Raw genomic sequence first — 21,507 nt, forward strand, 5'->3', positions numbered from 1 at the left:
GCGGAGCCCACTGGTGTTCACGGTGTCGTTTCCTTCTGTAACACTGAGGCAACACATTTTCTGTGACAAGCTATATTGCTGGAGCCTGGGCAAGCTTGTCCAACTTTTGAGTTTTAAACATCTCTTCGAGGGGTTCCTCACTCTGGCATCCCCTACTCTGAAGAGACAATGAGCCTTTACCTCCTTGTCCGAGGTAGCAACTCGCACAAAGTTCTCTCAACTGGCCCACTGGCCTAACAGGATTTTAAAAAATGTCCTTTGAGCAAAGTATCTGTGTAAAGGAATCCTCTTCTTTTGTACTCCTTCTCCTGGCCCGTTGGCCCAAAGGATCTTGTTAGAACATTTGGTAAAGAAGGCTTCTGATAGCAACTGAAGCATGACACCAAGTGACTACTGAAGTCCTCTGAACAGAAAGTCTGTTGTGTGTTAGAGGGTCGGCCCTCTTTTGATGGTACTACACAGTGGTAGCAGTTCTGCTGATTTCCCGATCCCTTTTGCAAGGATAGAAGGGAAAGGGGGATACGTGAATAGGGATTTGGCCCTAGCAACAACAGCTTGAACTTGTGCCGGAACTTGCACTTGAACTTCAGGCTCACCAGCCCCTTTGCTTCTCAAAGATCTCCTAGGCTAGCCAGCCTTATAGCAACAGTCCCTGTGCAAGGGTGGGATCCTACAGCCTTAGCAGTAATGGTCAGGATGAGGGATCCAGACAAACTTCCCCTCAGAGTCCTGGAAACGGACAGACCAAGCCTGGCCAGTTCCGTTTGGGCAGCGGACCTCCACACGATCTAGGTAGATGGCCTGCCCTAGGTTCCAGTTGGTCTTTACAGAGCAGAAGGTGTTCCATAGCTTAGGCCTCTCTTTGTCCCAATACAGCTTGGGGATGTAAAGGAACTCCCAAATCGCATTGTTGCATCACTCTTCTCTCTGGCCTCGATCTCCAACATATTCTCCGGAGGAGCGTAGTGGTAATCGTACCCATACTCCAGGGCCACCTTCCTCTGTATGAAACGTTGACATCTTGAGAACCTGGGAAGGGTCTGTCGATTTCCTCTTCCAGGAGGGGAGTATAGTGTCTCTGTTCTCCTCCTGATGAGCTTTGAATAGGCCTCGTTCTGATCCCGAGCCCGGATGTAGGTACGAGGGGGGGACAAATCTAGGACCCTCGTAGCATAGACTTCACAGAACCCCAAATTCCTGGCACACTGCATGCGTACAACAGAATCACTTGTCTCTTCATCAGGTAAACTGGGACTTGCTTGCAGGGCTGCTACTTTCATCTGCTCCCCAGTCCCACTCTGTCTCTTCCTCCGACTTCTACACCTCTTTTCCTTCTACCAAGGACCTGAACCAATGCTGGAAGCTGGGTGACCCTACATCAATGGCTCCGACCTCCTCTCCACTGGACACACTGGAGGCCTCTCTCCTGGAAGCCAATTGATTCCCCTCTGCCTTGATTGAAGGCATGGATTCTACCTGTGCAGGTATGGCTGGCCCTCTTCCTTGCAGCGACTCGGCCTGTATCACCTGGGCACATTTCACCTCCAAGGTGTGAGTCTCCCTGGTCTGGAATATGGCAGCGTAAGTCTGCACCACTGGCCTCGGCTCCAGTAGCACTCTCGGCACTCCCCTTCCTCTGCCCACAGGGATCCTTATAGGCACCAGCGATTCCTGAGTGAATCCTGTCTCCCAGCTCACACACAGCTTCCTGGGCCGACAATCACTCTGCACCGCCTGCACAAGTAGTTCACCACAGTGTCCACACTGACTCCAGGCCTGCAGCTGCACGGACACATTCAAGCACCGGCCACATACCAGCCAGAGATGTTCCTTGCCTCCTCCACTGCACAGCGCCAATCTTTCGTTGGGCACCAACCGAACTCCGGTGTCCCACAGGACCAACGCCCGTGATTCCATCCGCTTCTCAGGTACTCCGCCCACATGTGGGATAGCCCCTGCGCTCCGGCTCACTCCGGCATCTGCCATCTTGCTCCTCCACACACGTGTCTTCTCCGAAGGCAGAAGTGATGTCTCAGCTCTCTTCCTCCTTTCGGATTTGCAGTCTGTGGGCGGCGACTCCGCCCACAACTCCAGACTAACTGACTCTCTGGCGGTGGCTCCTCCTGTTAGGCAGATCTCTTTAATGCGCGCTTTCCCGCACGGTGCAGTAACTTCTTTGCTACTGCTACAACTCTGCTTAGCCAGCACGAATGTCACTGCCATGCAGATTGTGTTCACCGACACACACATATCTGCCCTCTCCATCTGTACCTGGGCCTCAGCTGCACTTCTTCCTTCCCCAAGCCAACTGACCTCCTATACTGTTCAGGAAAATTGTCCCGCTGTCATGAATTGCATAGTCAACATTTTTCTTCACAATACATGTACAGACATGACTACTGACACACCGATCCCTGTGTCCCAGGTCACCACTGTCCTCATCCACACTTGCACCAATTACTGTAAAGCAGACACAGTCCTTTTGTACAATACAGTGCATTTCTTCTCCATTTGTTGCCCATGGCAACCACAGTTACTAACTTGACTTGTCAGCACACTTTCACTAATCACTGTAGAGCAGACATTATCCTCTTCACTGACACTCCACTGACACTCCAATACATTACTTGGGAATCATGGCATTACTTGGCAGAATTTCTCGGCCGTTGCTGCTAGCAACCATTGCAGTAACCCAGGACTGCATCCCGGACGACGCCCCCAAATGTAGCACTGCCCCTTTGAAGACTGCTGGATAATACACTTTCGGGTCCCCCTGGGTTACCGTTAGCTACACTGGTATTCACAATTTAACACTTTAATTCTTGGCTCAGTCAATGATCAGTCCAGGGGTATGTAGTTGTTTTTGGTGTTTTGTTTTAAGTAGGGATGGGAGAAGGGAATAGTGGGATACTCCAAATTGACTATTCACAAGATGCGAGGACTCTTGTCTGATGATGCAGCCAGGCTGCTAATTCACCCTGCCACTAGGTGAATTTAGATTAAGTCTCTATCCAGATGACTTGAGGAACTACATTCTCTTCAGGATACTCTCCTAGTACCCCCTTTCACATGACACACTGACACCAGTCTTCTGACTATCCTACTCTGTGGTGGCCCCCCTCAGGTCAGACCCCTTGACACGATCCCCTGTACTCATGATGCTGTTTTTTTCTAGGGTCTCCAGTGTTTCTCCCCCATTTAGTCAGTTCTCCTGGACCTCTGGGTTCATTTACATTCCTTTGATCCCCAGGCCGACCGCCTGCGACCACGTGCCACCACAACAGAAGAGGAGGCAGACGCCATTCTCCCTGCACTCCCTGGACTCTTCACTCCAGCCAAAGACCCTGCAGCACATGTGCTCCTGGATTTTATACAGTATCCCATAATGCACCGAGACAGCCAGTCTCTGCCAATCACCAGGACTGTATCAAAGCCTGTGTATCCATTGGTCAGGTTTTCTCCCACTGTCCAACATGCCTCCCTATTGGACCAGTGTGAAACACTCTCTAGACCCAACAAATCACACACACACGGAGCACACAGAACAGACCTAACTCACAGATCCTGCTCTCTGGTAGGCAGAAAGCAATATAGATTTGCCTGCTGCTCCCCTGATAGGCAGACAGAGCCAAAAACTATACTCTCTCACTAGCACCTACCTAGGAGGGTGCTACATTACGCACAGGTGAACTCTATTTACTAATTAGGTGACTTCTGAAGGCAGTTGGTTCCACTAGATTTTAGTTAGGGGTATCAGAGTAAAGGGGGCTGAATATAAATGCAGGCCACACTTTTCACATATTTATTTGTAAACAAATTTAAAAACCATTTATCATTTTTCCTTCCACTTGCAAATTCTGTGCCACTTTGTGTTGGTCTATCACAGTGATGGCGAACCTTGGCACCCCAGATGTTTTGGAACTATATTTCCCATGATGCTCAACTACATTGCAGAGTGCATGAGCATCATGGGAAATGTAGTTCCAAAACATCTGGGGTGCCAAGGTTCGCCATCAGTGGTCTATCACATCAAATCACAACAAAATACATTTAGGTATTTGGTTGTAACATGAACATTTTTTGAAAATTTCAAGGTGTATGAATACTTTTTCAAGGCACTGTATATAACATGCACTTATTGTCCATTATGTAACGAATTGCAATGCGATGTATTGCAACAAAACATGCTGCTCTGCAAAAAAACTGCATTAGAGCACACAAACAGAGCATGTTGGTGAGAAACTGTAACAATAGGACATAAAGCAAAGTGCCTTGTCCATGCGTTGGGACTACATTGGGCAATGGTGTGCATATGGCTGGGCCATTAGCTGACTCACTCAGAGCACTACAGCACAGTCCAGAAACCCATCGGCACTGAAAACAAATTCCTGTTGCTCTCTGAGTTCATATATATTCCTGATGTTCTCCTGGTATTATAGTGACACCCGCTGTCAGATGCAATGACAAACTACGGTTGTGTTTCCTGTCACACTCCACTAGAGGAGTTAATCCCTGCTAAAGTGTAAATAAGTACTAAAGGTTGTCATAGAAGTCATAGGTGACAAGGAGTCATCGCGGGTTGTATTGGGTAAATCTCCGAAGTACAATGTCCTGTAACAGGCAATAGAAATACCTGCCTGTCAAGTCCTAATCACATGGCTAATTTTACTGCAGCCAAGGCATTCGAACATTTGCTACAAAAGAAGTAATAAAGTGTCCTACTCACTAATCACTGGTAAGGCGGATACAGAGTCTAGTCTCCGGAGGGGCCTTGCCAGAAATAAGGTGTTGCTTACAGAACTGTATGTAGAACTGTGTTGCTGTAGAACTGCTACAGTGCACCTCTCCATCCCGGACTCATGCCCCTACAGCCTTCCCTCTTAGTTTCACCACAGTGAGGTGGCGGAGGCAGGGCCATCTTTAATATTGATTAGAGTCCAGTGGCGGCCGGCCCATAGGGGGCGCAGGGGCGCCGCCCCCCCCCCCCCCCCAAAAAAAGAAAAAGAAAAAAAAAAGATTTAAAAAAAAAAAAAAAAATTTTTGCCCACAAGGGGCGCCCGTCTCATTGGTGCCTATGGGGGTGGGGTTTTCCACCCGCAGAGGCGCCGATAGACGGCCTTCTGGGGCGTAACTGTAGCGCAGAGCTCTGCGCTCCACCACCCCTCTTTCGGCGTCCGCCGCATTGGTGCCGATGGGGGGTGGGGTTTTCCACCAGCAGAGGCGCCAATTGGCGGCCTTCTGGGGCGTAACTGTAGCGCAGAAAAATGCGCTACACCACCCCCTTTTGTGATGTCTTGGATCATGATTGGTCCAGACTCCAGCCTGGACCAATCATGATTCAGGACATCCATGGTGACCTCGTTGGGGGCGGTGCCGGTGCGTGCATCAGTCACTCACCGTCACCGCCCGGTCACTTTCCCGCCGCAGCCCGCGAAGAAGAGGAGTCGCGAGGAGGGGAGAAGCCGCCGCCAGGAGCCGAGCAGAAGAGGACGGACATCAGAGTCGCGAGGAGGGGAGAAGCCGCCGCCGGGAGCCGAGCCGTCGCCAGGTAAGTGCCTATTCCACCACCTGCGCCATGCCTGTGCCATGCCTATTCCACCACCTGCGCCATGCCTGTGCCATGCCTATTCCACCACCTGCGCCATGCCTGTACCATCTGTGCCATGCCTATTCCACCACCTGTGCCATGACCTTACCACCACCTGTGCCATGACCTTACCATCACCTGTGCCATGACCTTACCATCACCTGTGCCATGCCTGTACCATCTGTGCCATGCCTATTCCACCACCTGTGCCATGCCTGTACCATCTGTGCCATGCCTATTCCACCACCTGCGCCATGCCTGTGCCATGCCCATTCCACCACCAGCGCCATGCCTGTGCCATGCCTATTCCACCACCTGCGCCATGCCTGTGCCATGCCTATTCCACCACCTGCGCCATGCCTGTACCATCTGTGCCATGCCTATTCCACCACCTGTGCCATGACCTTACCATCACCTGTGCCATGACCTTACCATCACCTGTGCCATGCCTGTACCATCTGTGCCATGCCTATTCCACCACCTGCGCCATGCCTGTGCCATGCCTATTCCACCACCTGCGCCATGCCTGTGCCATGCCTATTCCACCACCTGCGCCATGCCTGTGCCATGCCTATTCCACCACCTGCGCCATGCCTGTACCATCTGTGCCATGCCTATTCCACCACCTGTGCCATGACCTTACCACCACCTGTGCCATGACCTTACCATCACCTGTGCCATGCCTGTACCATCTGTGCCATGCCTATTTCACCACCTGTGCCATGCCTGTACCATCTGTGCCATGCCTATTCCACCACCTGCGCCATGCCTGTGCCATGCCCATTCCACCACCAGCGCCATGCCTGTGCCATGCCTATTCCACCACCTGCGCCATGCCTGTGCCATGCCTATTCCACCACCTGCGCCATGCCTGTACCATCTGTGCCATGCCTATTCCATCACCTGTGCCAAGCCTGTGCCATGCCTATTCCACCACCTGTGCCATGCCTGTACCATCTGTGCCATGCCTATTCCACCACCTGCGCCATGCCTGTGCCATGCCTATTCCACCACCTGCGCCATGCCTGTACCATCTGTGCCATGCCTATTACATCACCTGTGCCATGCCTGTGCCATGCCTATTCCACAACCTGCGCCATGCCTGTACCATCTGTGCCATGCCTATTCCACCACCTGTGCCATGACCTTACCATCACCTGTGCCATGACCTTACCATCACCTGTGCCATGCCTGTACCATCTGTGCCATGCCTATTCCATCACCTGCGCCATGCCTGTACCATCTGCGGCATGCCTATTCCATCACCTGTGCCATGCCTATTCCATCACCTGTGCCATGCCTATTCAATCACCTGCGCCATGCCTGTACCATCTGTGCCATGCCTATTCCACCACCTGTGCCATGACCTTACCATCACCTGTGCCATGCCTATTCCATCACCTGTGCCATGCCTGTAACATCTGTGCCATGCCTATTCCATCACCTGCGCCATGCCTGTACCATCTGCGGCATGCCTATTCCACCACCTGTGCCATGCCTGTACCATCTGTGCCATGCCTATTCCACCACCTGCGCCATGCCTGTGCCATGCCTATTCCACCACCTGCGCCATGCCTGTACCATCTGTGCCATGCCTATTCCATCACCTGTGCCATGCCTATTCCACCACCTGCGCCATGCCTGTACCATCTGTGCCATGCCTATTCCATCACCTGTGCCATGCCTATTTCACCACCTGCGCCATGCCTGTACCATCTGTGCCATGCCTATTCCACCACCTGTGCCATGACCTTACCATCACCTGTGCCATGCCTGTACCATCTGTGCCATGCCTATTCCACCACCTGCGCCATGCCTATTCCACCACCTGTGCCATGGCCTTACCATCACCTGTGCCATGCCTATTCCATCACCTGCCCCATGCCTGTACCATCTGTGCCATGCCTATTCCACCACCTGTGCCATGACCTTACCATCACCTGTGCCATGCCTGTACCATCTGCGCCATGCCTATTCCACCACCTGCGCCATGCCTATTCCACCACCTGTGCCATGACCTTACCATCACCTGTGCCATGCCTATTCCATCACCTGCGCCATGCCTGTACCATCTGTGCCATGCCTATTCCACCACCTGTGCCATGACCTTACCATCACCTGTGCCATGCCTATTCCATCACCTGTGTCATGCCTATTCCACCACCTGTGCCATGACCTTACCATCACCTGTGCCATGCCTATTCCATCACCTGTGCCATGCCTATTCCATCACCTGCGCCATGCCTGTACCATCTGTGCCATGCCAATTCCACCACCTGTGCCATGACCTTACCATCACCTGTGCCATGCCTATTCCATCACCTGTGCCATGCCTGTACCATCTGTTCCATGCCTATTCCATCACCTGCGCCATGCCTGTACCATCTGTGCCATGCCTATTCCACCACCTGTGCCATGACCTTACCATCACCTGTGCCATGCCTATTCCATCACCTGTGCCATGCCTGTACCATCTGTTCCATGCCTATTCCATCACCTGCGCCATGCCTGTACCATCTGTGCCATGCCTATTCCACCACCTGTGCCATGCCTGTACCATCTGTGCCATGCCTATTCCATCACCTGTGCCATGCCTATACCATCTGTGCCATGCCTATTCCACCACCTGCGCCATGCCTGTGCCATGCCTATTCCACCACCTGCGCCATGCCTGTACCATCTGTGCCATGCCTATTCCACCACCTGTGCCATGTCTGTACCATCTGTGCCATGCCTATTCCATCACCTGTGCCATGCCTATACCATCTGTGCCATGCCTATTCCATCACCTGTGCCATGCCTGTACCATCTGTGCCCTGCCTGTACCATCACCTGTGCCATGCCTGTACCATCACCTGTGCCATGCCTGTACCATCTGTGCCATGCCTATTCCATCACCTGTGCCATGCCTATACCATCTGTGCCATGCCTATTCCATCACCTGTGCCATGCCTGTACCATCACCTGTGCCATGCCTGTACCATCACCTGTGCAATGCCTATTTCATCACCTGTGCCATGCCTGTACCATCACCTGTGCCATGCCTGTACCATCTGTGCCATGCCTGTACCATCTGTGCCATGCCTATTCCATCACCTGTGCCATGCCTGTACCATCACCTGTGCAATGCCTATTCCATCACCTGCGCCATGCCTATACCATCACCTGTGCCATGCCTATACCATCACCTGTGCCATGCCTATTCTACCACCTGTTCAATGCCTATACCATCTGTGCCATGCCTATTCCATCACCTGTGCCATGCCTGTACCATCTGTGCCATGCCTATACCATCACATGTGCCATGCCTGTACCATGACCTCAAAGTCATGCAATTTTTTTACCTCGTTTTTTGCCGCGAAGCAATACCTATTACATTTTTGTTTTTGCGCCCCCCCAAAAATTTTGAGCACCAGCCGCCACTGGATTAGACCCTGGGCAAACATTTTCTTGGGCCAGCCCCCCTCCCCTTCCCCATACTGAGGCATACAAAATAAACAGCAGGTAGACCCAAAATCAGTTTACTGCAGCAGATCACACAGCAATTGTCATTGGTTGCCAGAGGTCAGAGCTTATCATTACCGCTCACTAACTGGTTGCTAGAGGTTACAATACATAATTTCTGCTTGTTGATTGGATGCTAGAAGTTACAGCACATCAATACTGCTCACTGATTGGTTGCTAGAGGTTACAGCACATCATTACTGCTCACTGATTGGTCGCTTGAGATTACAGCAAATCACTAATGTTTACTGATTGGTGGCTACAGGTTACTGCACATCACTACCACTCACTGAGCAATGGAGCAATCCCAAATAAGTAAAGTAGTACATTAATACACATACTACAGGAGATGATCAGAGTCTGAAAACATAGTGCAGGAGATGATCAGAGGCTGCTAACAGACAACAGAGAATGGTCAGAGACTGCAGACATACTACAGGAGATGTTCAGAGACTGCAGACATATTACAGGGGATGGTCAGAGACAGCAGACATAGTACAGGAGATGGTCTGACACTGCAGACATATTACAGGAGATTGCCAGAGACTGAAGACATAGTACAGGAGACGGTCAGAGATAGGGGACATACAACAGGAGACTTTTAGAGACTACAGACATAGTATAGGAGATGGTCAGAGACTGCAGACATTCAACAGGAGATGGTCAGAGACTGAAGACATAGAACAGGAGATGGTCAGAGGATGCGGACATATTACAGTAGATGGTTAGAGACTGCAGACATAGTACAGGAGAGGTTCAGAGACTGTGAACATACTACAGGAGACGGTCAGAGACTTCAGATATGCTACTGGAGATGGTCAGAGACTGCAGACATAATACAGGAGAGGGTAAGAGACTTTAGACATACTACAGGAGGTGGTCAGAGACTGCAAAAAATAGTACAGGAGATGGTCAGAGGCTGCAGACATACTACAGGAGGTAGTCAGAGAGTGCAGACATACTATGGGAAATGGTCAGAGACAGCAGACATACTACAGGAGATGGTCAGAGACTGAAAACATAGTACAGGAGATGGTCAGAGACTGCAGACATACTACAGGAGATGGTCAGAGACTGCAGACATAGTATCAGAGATGGTCAGAGACTGCAGACATAGTACAGGAGAGGGTCAGAGACTGCGAACATACTACAGGAGATGGTCAGAGACTGAAAACAAAGTACAGGAGATGGTCAGAGGCCGCGGACATACTACAGGAGATGGTCAGAGGCTGCAGACATACTGCACGAGCTGGTCAGAGGCTGCGGACATACTACAGGAGATGGTCAGAGACTGAAAACATAGTACAGGAGATGGTCAAAGACTGCAGACATACTACAGGAGATGGTCAGAGACTGCAGACATAGTATCAGAGATGGTCAGAGACTGCAGACATAGTACAGGAGAGGGTCAGAGACTGCGAACATACTACAGGAGATGGTCAGAGACTGAAAACAAAGTACAGGAGATGGTCAGAGGCCGCGGACATACTACAGGAGATGGTCAGAGGCGCGGACATACTACAGGAGATGGTCAGAGGCTGCAGACATACTGCAGGAGCTGGTCAGAGGCTGCGGACATACTACAGGAGATGGTCAGAAACTAAGGAGATAGTACAGGAGATGTTTAGAGACTGCAGACATAATACAGGAGAGGGAAAGAGACTGCAGACATAATACAGTAGATGGTCAGAGACTTAAGACATAGTACAGGAGATGGTCAGAGGCTGCGGACATACCAGACATAGTACAGGAGATGGTCAGAGGCTGCAGACATACTACAGGAGATGGTCAGAGACTGCGGACATACTACAGGAGATGGTTAGAGACTGCAGACATAGTACAGGAGTTTGTCAGAGACTGTGGAAATAATACAGAAGATGGTCACAGACTGGGGACACTCTACAGGAGATGGTCAGAGACTGCAGACATACAGGAGATGGTGAGAGGCTGCAAACATACTAAAGTAGATGGTCAGAGACTGCAGACATAGTACGGAAGATGGTCAGAGACTGCGAACATAATACAGGAGATGGTCAGAGACTAAAAAACATAGTACAGGAGATGGTCAAAGGCTGCGGACATACTACAAGCAGTGCTGTATTTTGGCCTAGGCCAACAAGGCCCAGGCCTAGGGCGGCACTTTGCAGGGGGGCAGCTAAATAGCAGCTGCAACGTCTTTACACAGCGAGCGGGCAGCTGCCTGGCCCTGGAAACTAGCTAGAACTGAGAGCCTGCGAGGGACTGCCACTGTACCACCCTGATCTAAGCAGCAGCGGGTGCAGCATCCCTGGTGCCTCCCAGAGTCTGCACTCCTTCTCAAACCTCCTCTCCGCTCCCAGCTGGGACATCAGCTGACATCAGGTTGACCGAGGGCCCAAAAGACGAGGACGGGTGGGAGGTAGGTGCATCACACACACCTACCCACAGACAGGAGGGAACAAGAAGGACTACAGGCAAGGCTAGGGGGTCTCCCACCCCCTCTCTCTCTCTGCCCCTCACTCTCTCTCCCCTCTCTCTCTCTCACCCCCCTCTCTCTCTCTCACCCCCTCCATCACCCATCCCCCTCTCTCTCTCTCCCACCCCCTCTCGCCCACCCACTTGTCTCTCTCTCACCCCCCCTCCCCTCCCATGAGATCTCAGTGGTTCTTGTAGTCCTTCAATTTTGGAGGGCGTTGCATCCGTTAAACAGGAAGGGATTGGCAAATTTAAGTAGGAGGGGGGGGGCGCCCAATTTTAGTCTTGCCTAGGGCAGTACAAAACCAAAATACACCACTGACTACAAGAGATGGTTAAAGACTGCAGACATACTACAGAAGATGGACAGAGACTGCAGACATACTACAGGAGATGGTCAGAGACTGCAGACATAGTACAGTGGATGGTCAGAGACTGCAGACATACTACAGGAGATGGTCAGAGGCTGTGGACATACTGCAGGAGATGGTCAGAGGCTGCGGACATACTACAGTAGATGTCAGAGGCTGCAGACATACTACATCAGTTGGTCAGAGACTGCAGACATACTACAGGAGATGGTCAGAGACTGCAGACATACTACAGGCGATGGTCAGAGACTGCAGACATACTACAGGCGATGGTCAGAGACTCCAGACATACTACAGACGATGGTCAGAGACTGCAGACATACTACAGGTGATCCAAAGAAATTCCGCTCTAGGTGAGTGACCGACTCTCAAACGTTGTGAACAGGAACCCAGGGTGCTGCACAGCTCGTCTGTAAGATTCAGAGACATGTAAAAATCCTGAATATTGCTGCACTCTTTGGTAACTTTATTTGAAGTATTAAAATCACATCACAATCAATGCTTCAATAAAGATACCAAGGTGTGCAGCAATATTACGGATTTTTGCACGTCTCTGATAGTACAGGAGATGGTCAGAGGCTGCGGACATACTACAGGAGATGGTCAGAGGCTGCAGACATAGTACAGGAGATGGTCAGAGGCTGCGTACATAGTACAGGAGATGGTCAGAGGCAGCTGACAGACTACAGGAGATGGTCAGAGACTGCGGAAATAGTACAAGAGATGGTCATAGACTGCAGACATAGTACAGGAGATGGTCAGAGACTGCAGACATAGTACAGGAGATGGTCAGAGACCGCAGACATAGTACAGGAGATGGTCAGAGACCGCAGACATAGTACAAGACACGGTCAGAGGCTGCAGACATAATACAGAAGACGGTCAGAGACTACAGACATACTACAGGAGACAGTCAGAGACCTTTCTGAAATGCACAGCTTTGCAATTGAACAGCTCAGGGTTTCTTGATAGCAGTCAGGCAGTCTATGGGGGAAAGACATACCTGGCCATCATGCACTTTTAAAGGCCTGGGGCAGGGCACCCACGGGGCACTCACCCTAATCATCCCAAGTACACCGGCTGCATGGGGCGGGGTCAGAGTGTCAGTGGAACTCCCAGCCCCGCCCCCTCTCTGCTGGCTGGGGAATACAGCGCTGCTTCCCATGTCCCCGGTGCGCTCTGTGGTGTCATCATCGGGGCCCCATTATGTGGACAGCGCGGGGCAAACAGGGCAGCTGCTTTTGACGGTAATATTGCCCCCTCCCCCTGTATTGGAGCCTGATTCACACCTGCAGGCCTGAAACGCACGTTCTGCCCACATTTCAAGAAATGTATGAAAAAAGTTGTGCTTGTGGTGTCATCATTTCTTAATGGCACCCCAAACGCAGTTAGCAGTTGCATGGTTTGTTGTACATTTTCCACTTGACAAAAAGCGCAAAAATGGGCGTTGCAAAACGTGCTTGGCTCAGTGCCAATGAATGCTACTTGCGCCTCTTTTCTGCGATTTTTGTTTGACGGGTGGCCTATTCAAGTATTTCAAGGTTTAATTTTGTGTCACTCAGGTGTGAATACAGTCTACGGGCTACGGCCCCTTTCACACATGCAGACCGTTCATTTAATCAGTTCATTCACGTTAAAATGGATGAAGTATTCATCAGTTTTTAATGCGTTTTTAATGCGTTTTTCATGCGTTTTTCATGCGTTTTTCATCCATTTTTCATCCATTTTTCATCTGTTTTTTTTTTTTTTCATCCATTACCAATGCAAAAAGAGATGAAAAACTGACCATTTATCAGTTTACATCAGGTTTTCATCCAATCCGGTTTTTTAACAGAAGGAAAATAGAGCTTTGATCAGTTTAAAAAAACGGATGATGACGGATGCGGATGTAAACTGATGTAAATAGAGATCATCCATTTACATCCGTTTTCCCATAGAGATGCATTGATGTCTGTTTTTCTTTCGTCAACGGATTGATGAAAAACGGACAAACAGACTGTATGTGTGAAAGGGGCCTAAATCTAAATACAATGCTGCAGGCTGCCATTCATTATATCCCTTCATCTACAAAAATCCCCATTTGAATCAGACTTTACTGGTACCAAAGAGGAACGACCACTAATGTGTTTATAACAAATTCTTAAAATAGTACATAAAAGCATAGAACAATAGTCTATTATGTGATGTTGTCCATCATATTAACCAATAAACTTTGCTGTATGGTGCAAGAGGCCAACATGTTTCACATATACCAGCTTCCTCAGGGCCTCATTCTCTTGACAGCAAAGAGTTGGCCTATTTAAAAGGAAAAATGCCATAATAAGTATATCATACACAATACAGCATATTAATATGAGCAACATCCTATACTTGCTGCGTCAACTTACATATCGCTTAAATAGTGTGGCCTAAAGATGGTGGTGGGATGTACGGCCTACTGGTGCGGCAGATTAAACCATTGGTATGAGGAAGATAACATCACCACCTATACATAAATAATGTGATCTCTTCATGTACAATCCCATGTTCGCCGTGGCTAGCCAATCGGCTGCCGCGCCCAGAGATACCAATGGCAGATGTCCGAACACACATGTTCAATGACCACTTTCTGTATATTTGTATGATATACTTAATATGGCATTTTTCCTTTTAAATAGTCCAACTCTTTGCTGCCAAAATAATGATGCCCTGAGGAAGCTGGTATATGTAAAAACGCATCAGCCTCTGGCCAACATCGCATAATTGACTGTTGTTCTAAGTTTTTATGTACTATTTTAAGAATTTGTAATAAATAACATATTTTATTATGTTTGTGGTTGTTCCTCTCTGGTATTAGTAAAGTCTGATTCAAACGGGGATTTTTTTGTAGATGATGGTTTAGATCAGGCATGTCCAACATGCGGCCCGGGGGCTACATGCAGCCCGGAGCCGCAGGCAATGCGGCCCACTGCCCCCTGACATTTTTATTTATTTTTTTGCTGGGGAGGAAGGAAGTCGAGTTTGGGGCACAGCCACAGAGGCAGCCTCGGAGGGGATCATCCACTAGTTGTGTAAAATTAGTGCTTCCGCGGCAGCACGGAAAGGGCGCGGTGGCGTTTTATTACTTATATACTACAACTAATAGTATATACTTTATATGCGGTCCGAGAAAATTTCTCTACACTCAATGTGGCCCAGAGAAGCCAAACGGTTGGACACCCATGGTTTAGATGGATGTGGTACCTTTTTAATTAGCAGATATTTCTATCCTTGGTTGATTATATTCCTGTAATTAAGTGAACTAGAAAAACACAGTACCCTGTATTTATTAAGGAAACGTTACACACAGCCATTAATGACCTGTTCCCCTATATTTGGACCTGCCAAGAAACATGGAACCTTCCTTCTTCTGAAAATGGAAATTGTTTGGTTGCCATGCTGATCCTCTGGCATACCCCCCCCCCCCACCGAATTTCCAAGATAAAAAAGTGGGACAACTTTTAGTATAAAGTATATAGGAAAGGAAACACACATAACCCTTGGGGGAGGGGTCTCCTGTAAACATTCCCATGGACACAATCCTAAACCTTGTGGACAGCCTTCCCAGAAGAGTTGAAGCTGTTATAGTTGCAAAGGGTGGGTCAACTCAATATTGAACCCTACGGACTAAGCCTGGGATTCCATTAAAGTTCATGTGTGTGTAAAGGCAGGCGTCCCAATACTTTTGATGATATAGTGTATATGTTTTAGGGGTGCTCACATTGATTTCTAATAGGCTCCCAATGCACATCCATGCATTAACAAATGCACCTGATGCTGTGTTGCGATGGGAAAAAAGAGTCAGCTACATTTTTTTATTTTAATGTAACCATGCGTTGAGGACCCATAGGAACACCTGTGATATAGCACACGCAGAGATGTGTTGGGGCCTTTACAATCTAACTACATAACAAAGCAATACAGTAGAGCAAAGTCACCAAGACTCCAGGATATTTATTGTAATATCACATGGGTCAGACAGTGAACATTTTGGGACCTCACAGGGTTCTTTTCCTCAGGATGACACAATGGTAACTGAGGAAGGGGACCCTTTCAGTTCCTGAAACGTTGGCTGTCTGACCTATGTGACATCACAGTAAATTTCATAAACCCCTTGGAGTGCTGGTGGCTTTCCACTACAGTACTGGTTTTGCATGGTGCCATCTGTTGCAGTCACTGCAAGCACCCCCATAGCGATTGCACCAAGGTCCTGCACTGTCTGGATAGTGAAGCTCCAGATAAAGCCAAACACCAGTTCACACTACCCCGTTTTTACAATAACACACAGCAAAACATGTGCATCACTGCAATGCACAATAATACACCATGTATGTGTTAGTGTGTTGTGTGCTATTCAGTTTTAATGGTACCCCAATGCACATCCAGAATTTTTTGTGCAATCAGATGCATTATAGCCTATTCATTTTTCATGAAAATGCATGTGCTGTAGCGTACGGAATTCCGGGGTGAATGTTAGCAGCTATGCCTTGGCACTAGTTCAAGGACTGTGGCTCCGGGATTAGGTTCAGCTTCACTGCCACAGGCCTGGCATGGGACACAAGAGTTAGGGAATGACTGCTTCCATTAGAACCTTTTCACACAGTTATATTGCTTTGCACGGTGTTGCTTTTTTAATATCTACTGTAATAGATGGCCATAGTGAATGGACAGTGATGATGGATGGAATCTGCTTTTGGGTAGATCAGAGTGGGGACAGTGATAATGAATGTAATCCTTTGTTTTGTAAATCAGATTAGGGTCAGTGATGATGAATGTAATCCTTTGTTGTGTAAAGCAGTGCTGACGGGGATGATGGATGTAATCCACGGTTTAGTAAATCCGAGTGGGTACAGGGATGAGGAATGTAATCCTATGTTGGGTAAATCAGTGCAGTTATGATGAATGTAATCCACGGTTTAGTAAATAGGAGTGGAGACTGTGATGATGAATGTAATCCTATGTTGGGTAAATCAGAGCGGGGACAGTGATTTACTAAACCGTGGATTACATTCATCGTCACTGTCCCCACTCTGATTTACCCAACATAGGATTACATTCATCATCACATTTTTCTAAACCATGGATTACATTCATCATCAGAGTGGAGACAATGATGATGAATGTAATTCGCTGTTTGGTAAATAAAAGTGGAGACAGTGATGATGAAAGTAATCCTATGTTCAGGGCTGGCCCAAGATTTCGTGCTGCCTGGGTCCAAGAATAAAATGCTGCCCCCCCCCCAAAAAAAAAAAAAAATCAGGCCCACCTAAAGGCCCCCGCATCCATTATATTTAAAATCTTGAAAATATTATATATACTGTTATCTTCCTCCATAACTCACCACCAGACTGGTCCACCAAACACCCACTGTCTGTCCTCCTGTCACTTCTGTGTCTGCCGCGCCCACCGCCCTAGAAGATTCAGCCTGCCCTGCAAGAGATGGAGTGCGCTGATGTCTGACGTCATTGCGCACACCACAATCATGTGAGGGACGTTCCCCAGAGGAGACGCTCCGCCTCCTCATACTCATTAGTTTGCTCTATGGGCGGCAGTATGAGATGGGGAAATGCATCCTGTAACGCCCCACAAATTGATGACACACAAAACTGCTGGAAAAAATCTTGGGAGTCAATTTGCTGCCCCTCTCCAAGTGCTGCCTGGGTCCAATGGACCCAGCGGGGCCCATGGTAAGGCCGGCCCTGCCTATTTTGGGTATCAGAGTGGAGACAATGACGATGATTGTAATCCGCAGTTTAGTGAATCAGAGTGGGTACTGGGATGATGAATGTAGTCCTATGTTGGGTAAATCAGTGCAGACAGTGGTGATGAATGTAGTCCTATGTTTGATGAGTAAGGACAGTAGTCAATAGCAGGGCATACAGAGTGTAATTTGGTGTATGGCACTGACAGGGTTAAAAGCGCGACATATAAAACAAGTACGCAGATCACATTTCTTGATCCAGCTGTCCTAATCTCCACCAAGCTATCCAACTATTATCAGCCTCCTTCTATAATTAGGATACCGCTCTGTTTATCCCAGTCTTTTTCAAATCACTCTCTCTATCCGGCAGCAGCACCTGTCAGTCACTTTCCTGCCTAAATGGAATCCTGGGAATTCCTCGTACATTCTTGTATTCGTTATATGCCGTCATATAGAATGTGATCAATTAAAGGGAACCTGATGAGAAAATGACGCAGGCTGCAACTGCTAACTGCTCGTTATGAAATTACCAGTTGCCTGGCTGCATTATGCTTTGGACTCAGCACTTTTGGAACAAATAAAGACATAAGGAACTCTTTAATTTGCTTGTTGTGGATATATGACTTATAAGTAAAGAAGCTTGACACAACAAATCAACAAGCAGTTTCAGAAGAAGATTAGCAATGGCAGTCCCTTTCTTAGACTTTAAGGATGGTCCCTCCAGGATCCCTTAATATTCCTCCCTGACTTTCTAGTGATGCAGAATGTGACAAAATCATTTAGGACAGGGGCTTTTGGAGGGGACTGCAGGCTAGCCTCTTGCCTACTGACTATGGGCCCTGGCTTGTGAGGGAACACTGCTCTTTGTGGCGGTGCATGCTTGGGGGGACCCTTGGAGTAATGTTACGTTGGATTCAAGTCCACATCTCCCCAAGACACACAGACTCTGGGATTCTAGACCTAGGATCCATGTTAAAGGTCTAGCTGCCTTTTGCCAATAGGGGACTGCTCCGCATTGTCAGACTCATGGCAGATGCTAATGTCATCAGCTCAACCACCTGTCTTCCACACATTGTTAATTGTGCTGATTAACTCACCTATTGTCTACTATGGGGACATGTTTACACTTATAATAATCTGTATTGTACTTCATGAGCTTGATGATGGCAAGTCTGCTAGTTAATTAGCTCAAGGTAATTAAATCACAGAATACTGTTTGTGTTGGTTGTTCTTTAGACATGTTAATTATATTTCTGTACACAATTTAATCTGCATATAATAATGTAATCAGGCACCTGACCTGGTGGAGTAATAATTTGGTGTGAGTTTGTTCAATATATGTTCCAGATCTTATACAAGCTATTCTCGGCTAGTTTTGTATGGGGGTGGCTAGAATATCTGATATGTATGTCCAAGACTGAAAGGAGCCGTATTATTCTGACGGAAGCACACAAGCACATTGTGGGGTCGCGGTTCCGTTACACAAAGCAAGGCTGGATTCTCACTACAATTTGTTAATGCATGCAAGTTATGCTACGTATTAACATGCATTGTGTAAAAGCAGTCTGCGTATTTTAATAGGCTGCCTAATACACCAAAATTCACTATTTTTGGTAACGCAATACACCACAACACACGGGAGCACATGCTTGTGCGTTATGGTGCACTGCAACTCAGGTGCATTGGGGTGCCATTTGGAATGAATACCAGCCTGTGAATACTGTGAAGCAAACTCATACCCTTTTATGAGAAACCTGAATGTATTTAACCACTTAAGCCCCGGAAGATTTTACCCCCATTCCGACCAGGGGGTATTTTGCGATTCGGCACTGCGTGAATTTAACGCACAATTGCGCGGTCGTGCGACGCTGTACCTAAACGAATTTGACGTCCTTTTTTTCCCACAAACAGAGCTTTCTTTTGGTGGTATTTGATCACCTGTGCGATTTTTTGATCACGCGCTATAAACAAAAAAAGAGCGTCAATTTTGCAAAAATAACAATATTTTTCACATTTTTTTATATGAAATTCCCCCCAAAAAAAATGTAAAAATCAAAATTTTTAAAAATTTTCGGCCAATTTATTTTATGCTACCTATGTTTGGTAAAAAAAATCGCAAAAAGCGTATTTTGATTGGTTTGCGCAAAAGTTATCGCGTTTACTAACAAAGGGAAAGATTTTTGTCATTTTTGTTGTTTTTTTTTTTAACGCGTAATGGCGGCGATCTGCGATTTTTTTTGCGGTACTGCGACATTGCGGCGGACAGATCGGACCCTTGACTGACATTTTTGACACTTTTGGGGTTACCAGTGACATTTCTACAGTAATCAGTGCTATATATATGCACTGTTACTGTAAAAATACACTGGTAGTGAAGGGGTTAACTTTATTTGGAAGGGAGGGGCTGTGTGTGTCCCTAGGGGCGTGGTTTCTACTGTGATTGGCTGTGGCTCTAGCTGTAAAGACACTGATCAACGGATCTACATACCAGATCCGTTTTATCAGTGTCTTTGCAGCGAAGAGAATGACAGGCAGTTTGTTTACACAAGCTGCCTGACATTCTCCCTCTCCCCCGCCGATCGCCGAGTGACCGGCGGACATCGGGTCCGCTGGTCACACGCGCGGGGGGGTCCGTGACCACGCGGGAGCGGGAGCGCGCCCCGGGGGGCGCGCGCTCGCTCCCTAGACCCTCACAAGCAAGCAACGTAGCCCTACGTTAGTTTGCCTGTGAGGGGCTGACCGCCGACGTAGATAGTCGTGCGGCGGTCGGCAAGTGGTTAATGGAGCCCTGCGGGTTGCTGGTGCTGTGACGTTGTAGTGCTGATTGTCTGTTTTGTGTACTTTGTTTTGCATTTGTGTATAAAAAACTAAATAAAAAGAAATTTCCCCCAAAAAAAGAATGAATAGCACCACAGCATACCATTGCGCATAACACACATTTTTGAGTGTTAATACAGTGCAACACTACGGGGTTGATTTACTAAAGGAAAATGGACTGTGCACTTTCCAAGTGCAGTTGCTCCAGATCTTGGTAAATGAACAGAAACTCTGCTTGCTACCATCATCCAATCATGATCAAACAAAAATGCTGTTTTTTTTATTTCCCTTGCATGTGATTGGATATTTTTTGCAAAGGGAAAATGTACCTCATTTACTAAGTTCTGGAGCAATTGCACTTTGCAAAGTGCACAATCTATTTTTGGCAATAAATAAACCCAACATTTACTGGCAGGTAAACCAGTGATGTTTAGGTTCCATGATTAAGGTGGATTGTATCAGAAAAATTAAAACATGCATAAGGACACCTTCACACCTATTGCATTGTTGGGGATCCAGGAGATCGACACTCCTGGACGTATTAGTTGCCCTCTAGACTATATGAGGAGGATTTACTAAAACTGGAGAACTCAGAATCTGGTGCAACTGTGCCTAGTAACCAATCAGCTTATAACTTTAGTTTTTTTTAAATTAAGCTTTGACAATAAAACCTGGAAGCTGATTGGTTTCTATGCAAAGCTTCACCAGATTTTGCACTCTCCAATTTAAGTAAATAACCCCTATATGAAGATTTCTCATAAATGGAGCGGTGCTTGCTTTTTTTCCAGGTGTGCTCATTTCCAAAAAATGTGTTCATGACAGGGTCACTTTAAGCTCACAATAAAATCTGACTTTTTGTACAATCTCCCATAGATTTACCATCGCTATGTTATATGTATTATAAGGACCTACGTAAACCATACAATCAATTTGTATCCACTCAAGCAGGCCTACACACTACAGATTTGGTAGATTTAAAGGAGATTGTACAGTCAGATTGGAATGTGTGCGGTGAGCTTAAGGCAAAAGGAATGTTGTACACTTCAATTTAAATT

General features: G+C 47.7%; 1 protein-coding gene across 1 annotated transcript in view; it reads right to left on the reverse strand.

Annotated features, from left to right (window-relative positions):
- The window catches only part of ALPK2 (alpha kinase 2), a 182,336-nt gene that overhangs the window by 146,447 nt on the left and 14,382 nt on the right, over nt 1-21,507 (reverse strand). The gene's annotated exons all lie outside the window — the stretch shown is intronic.

This window comes from Pelophylax lessonae (genome assembly GCF_965119305.1).
Source record: "Pelophylax lessonae genome assembly, chromosome: 1".
In the NCBI taxonomy this organism is placed as follows: Eukaryota; Metazoa; Chordata; class Amphibia; order Anura; family Ranidae; genus Pelophylax; species Pelophylax lessonae.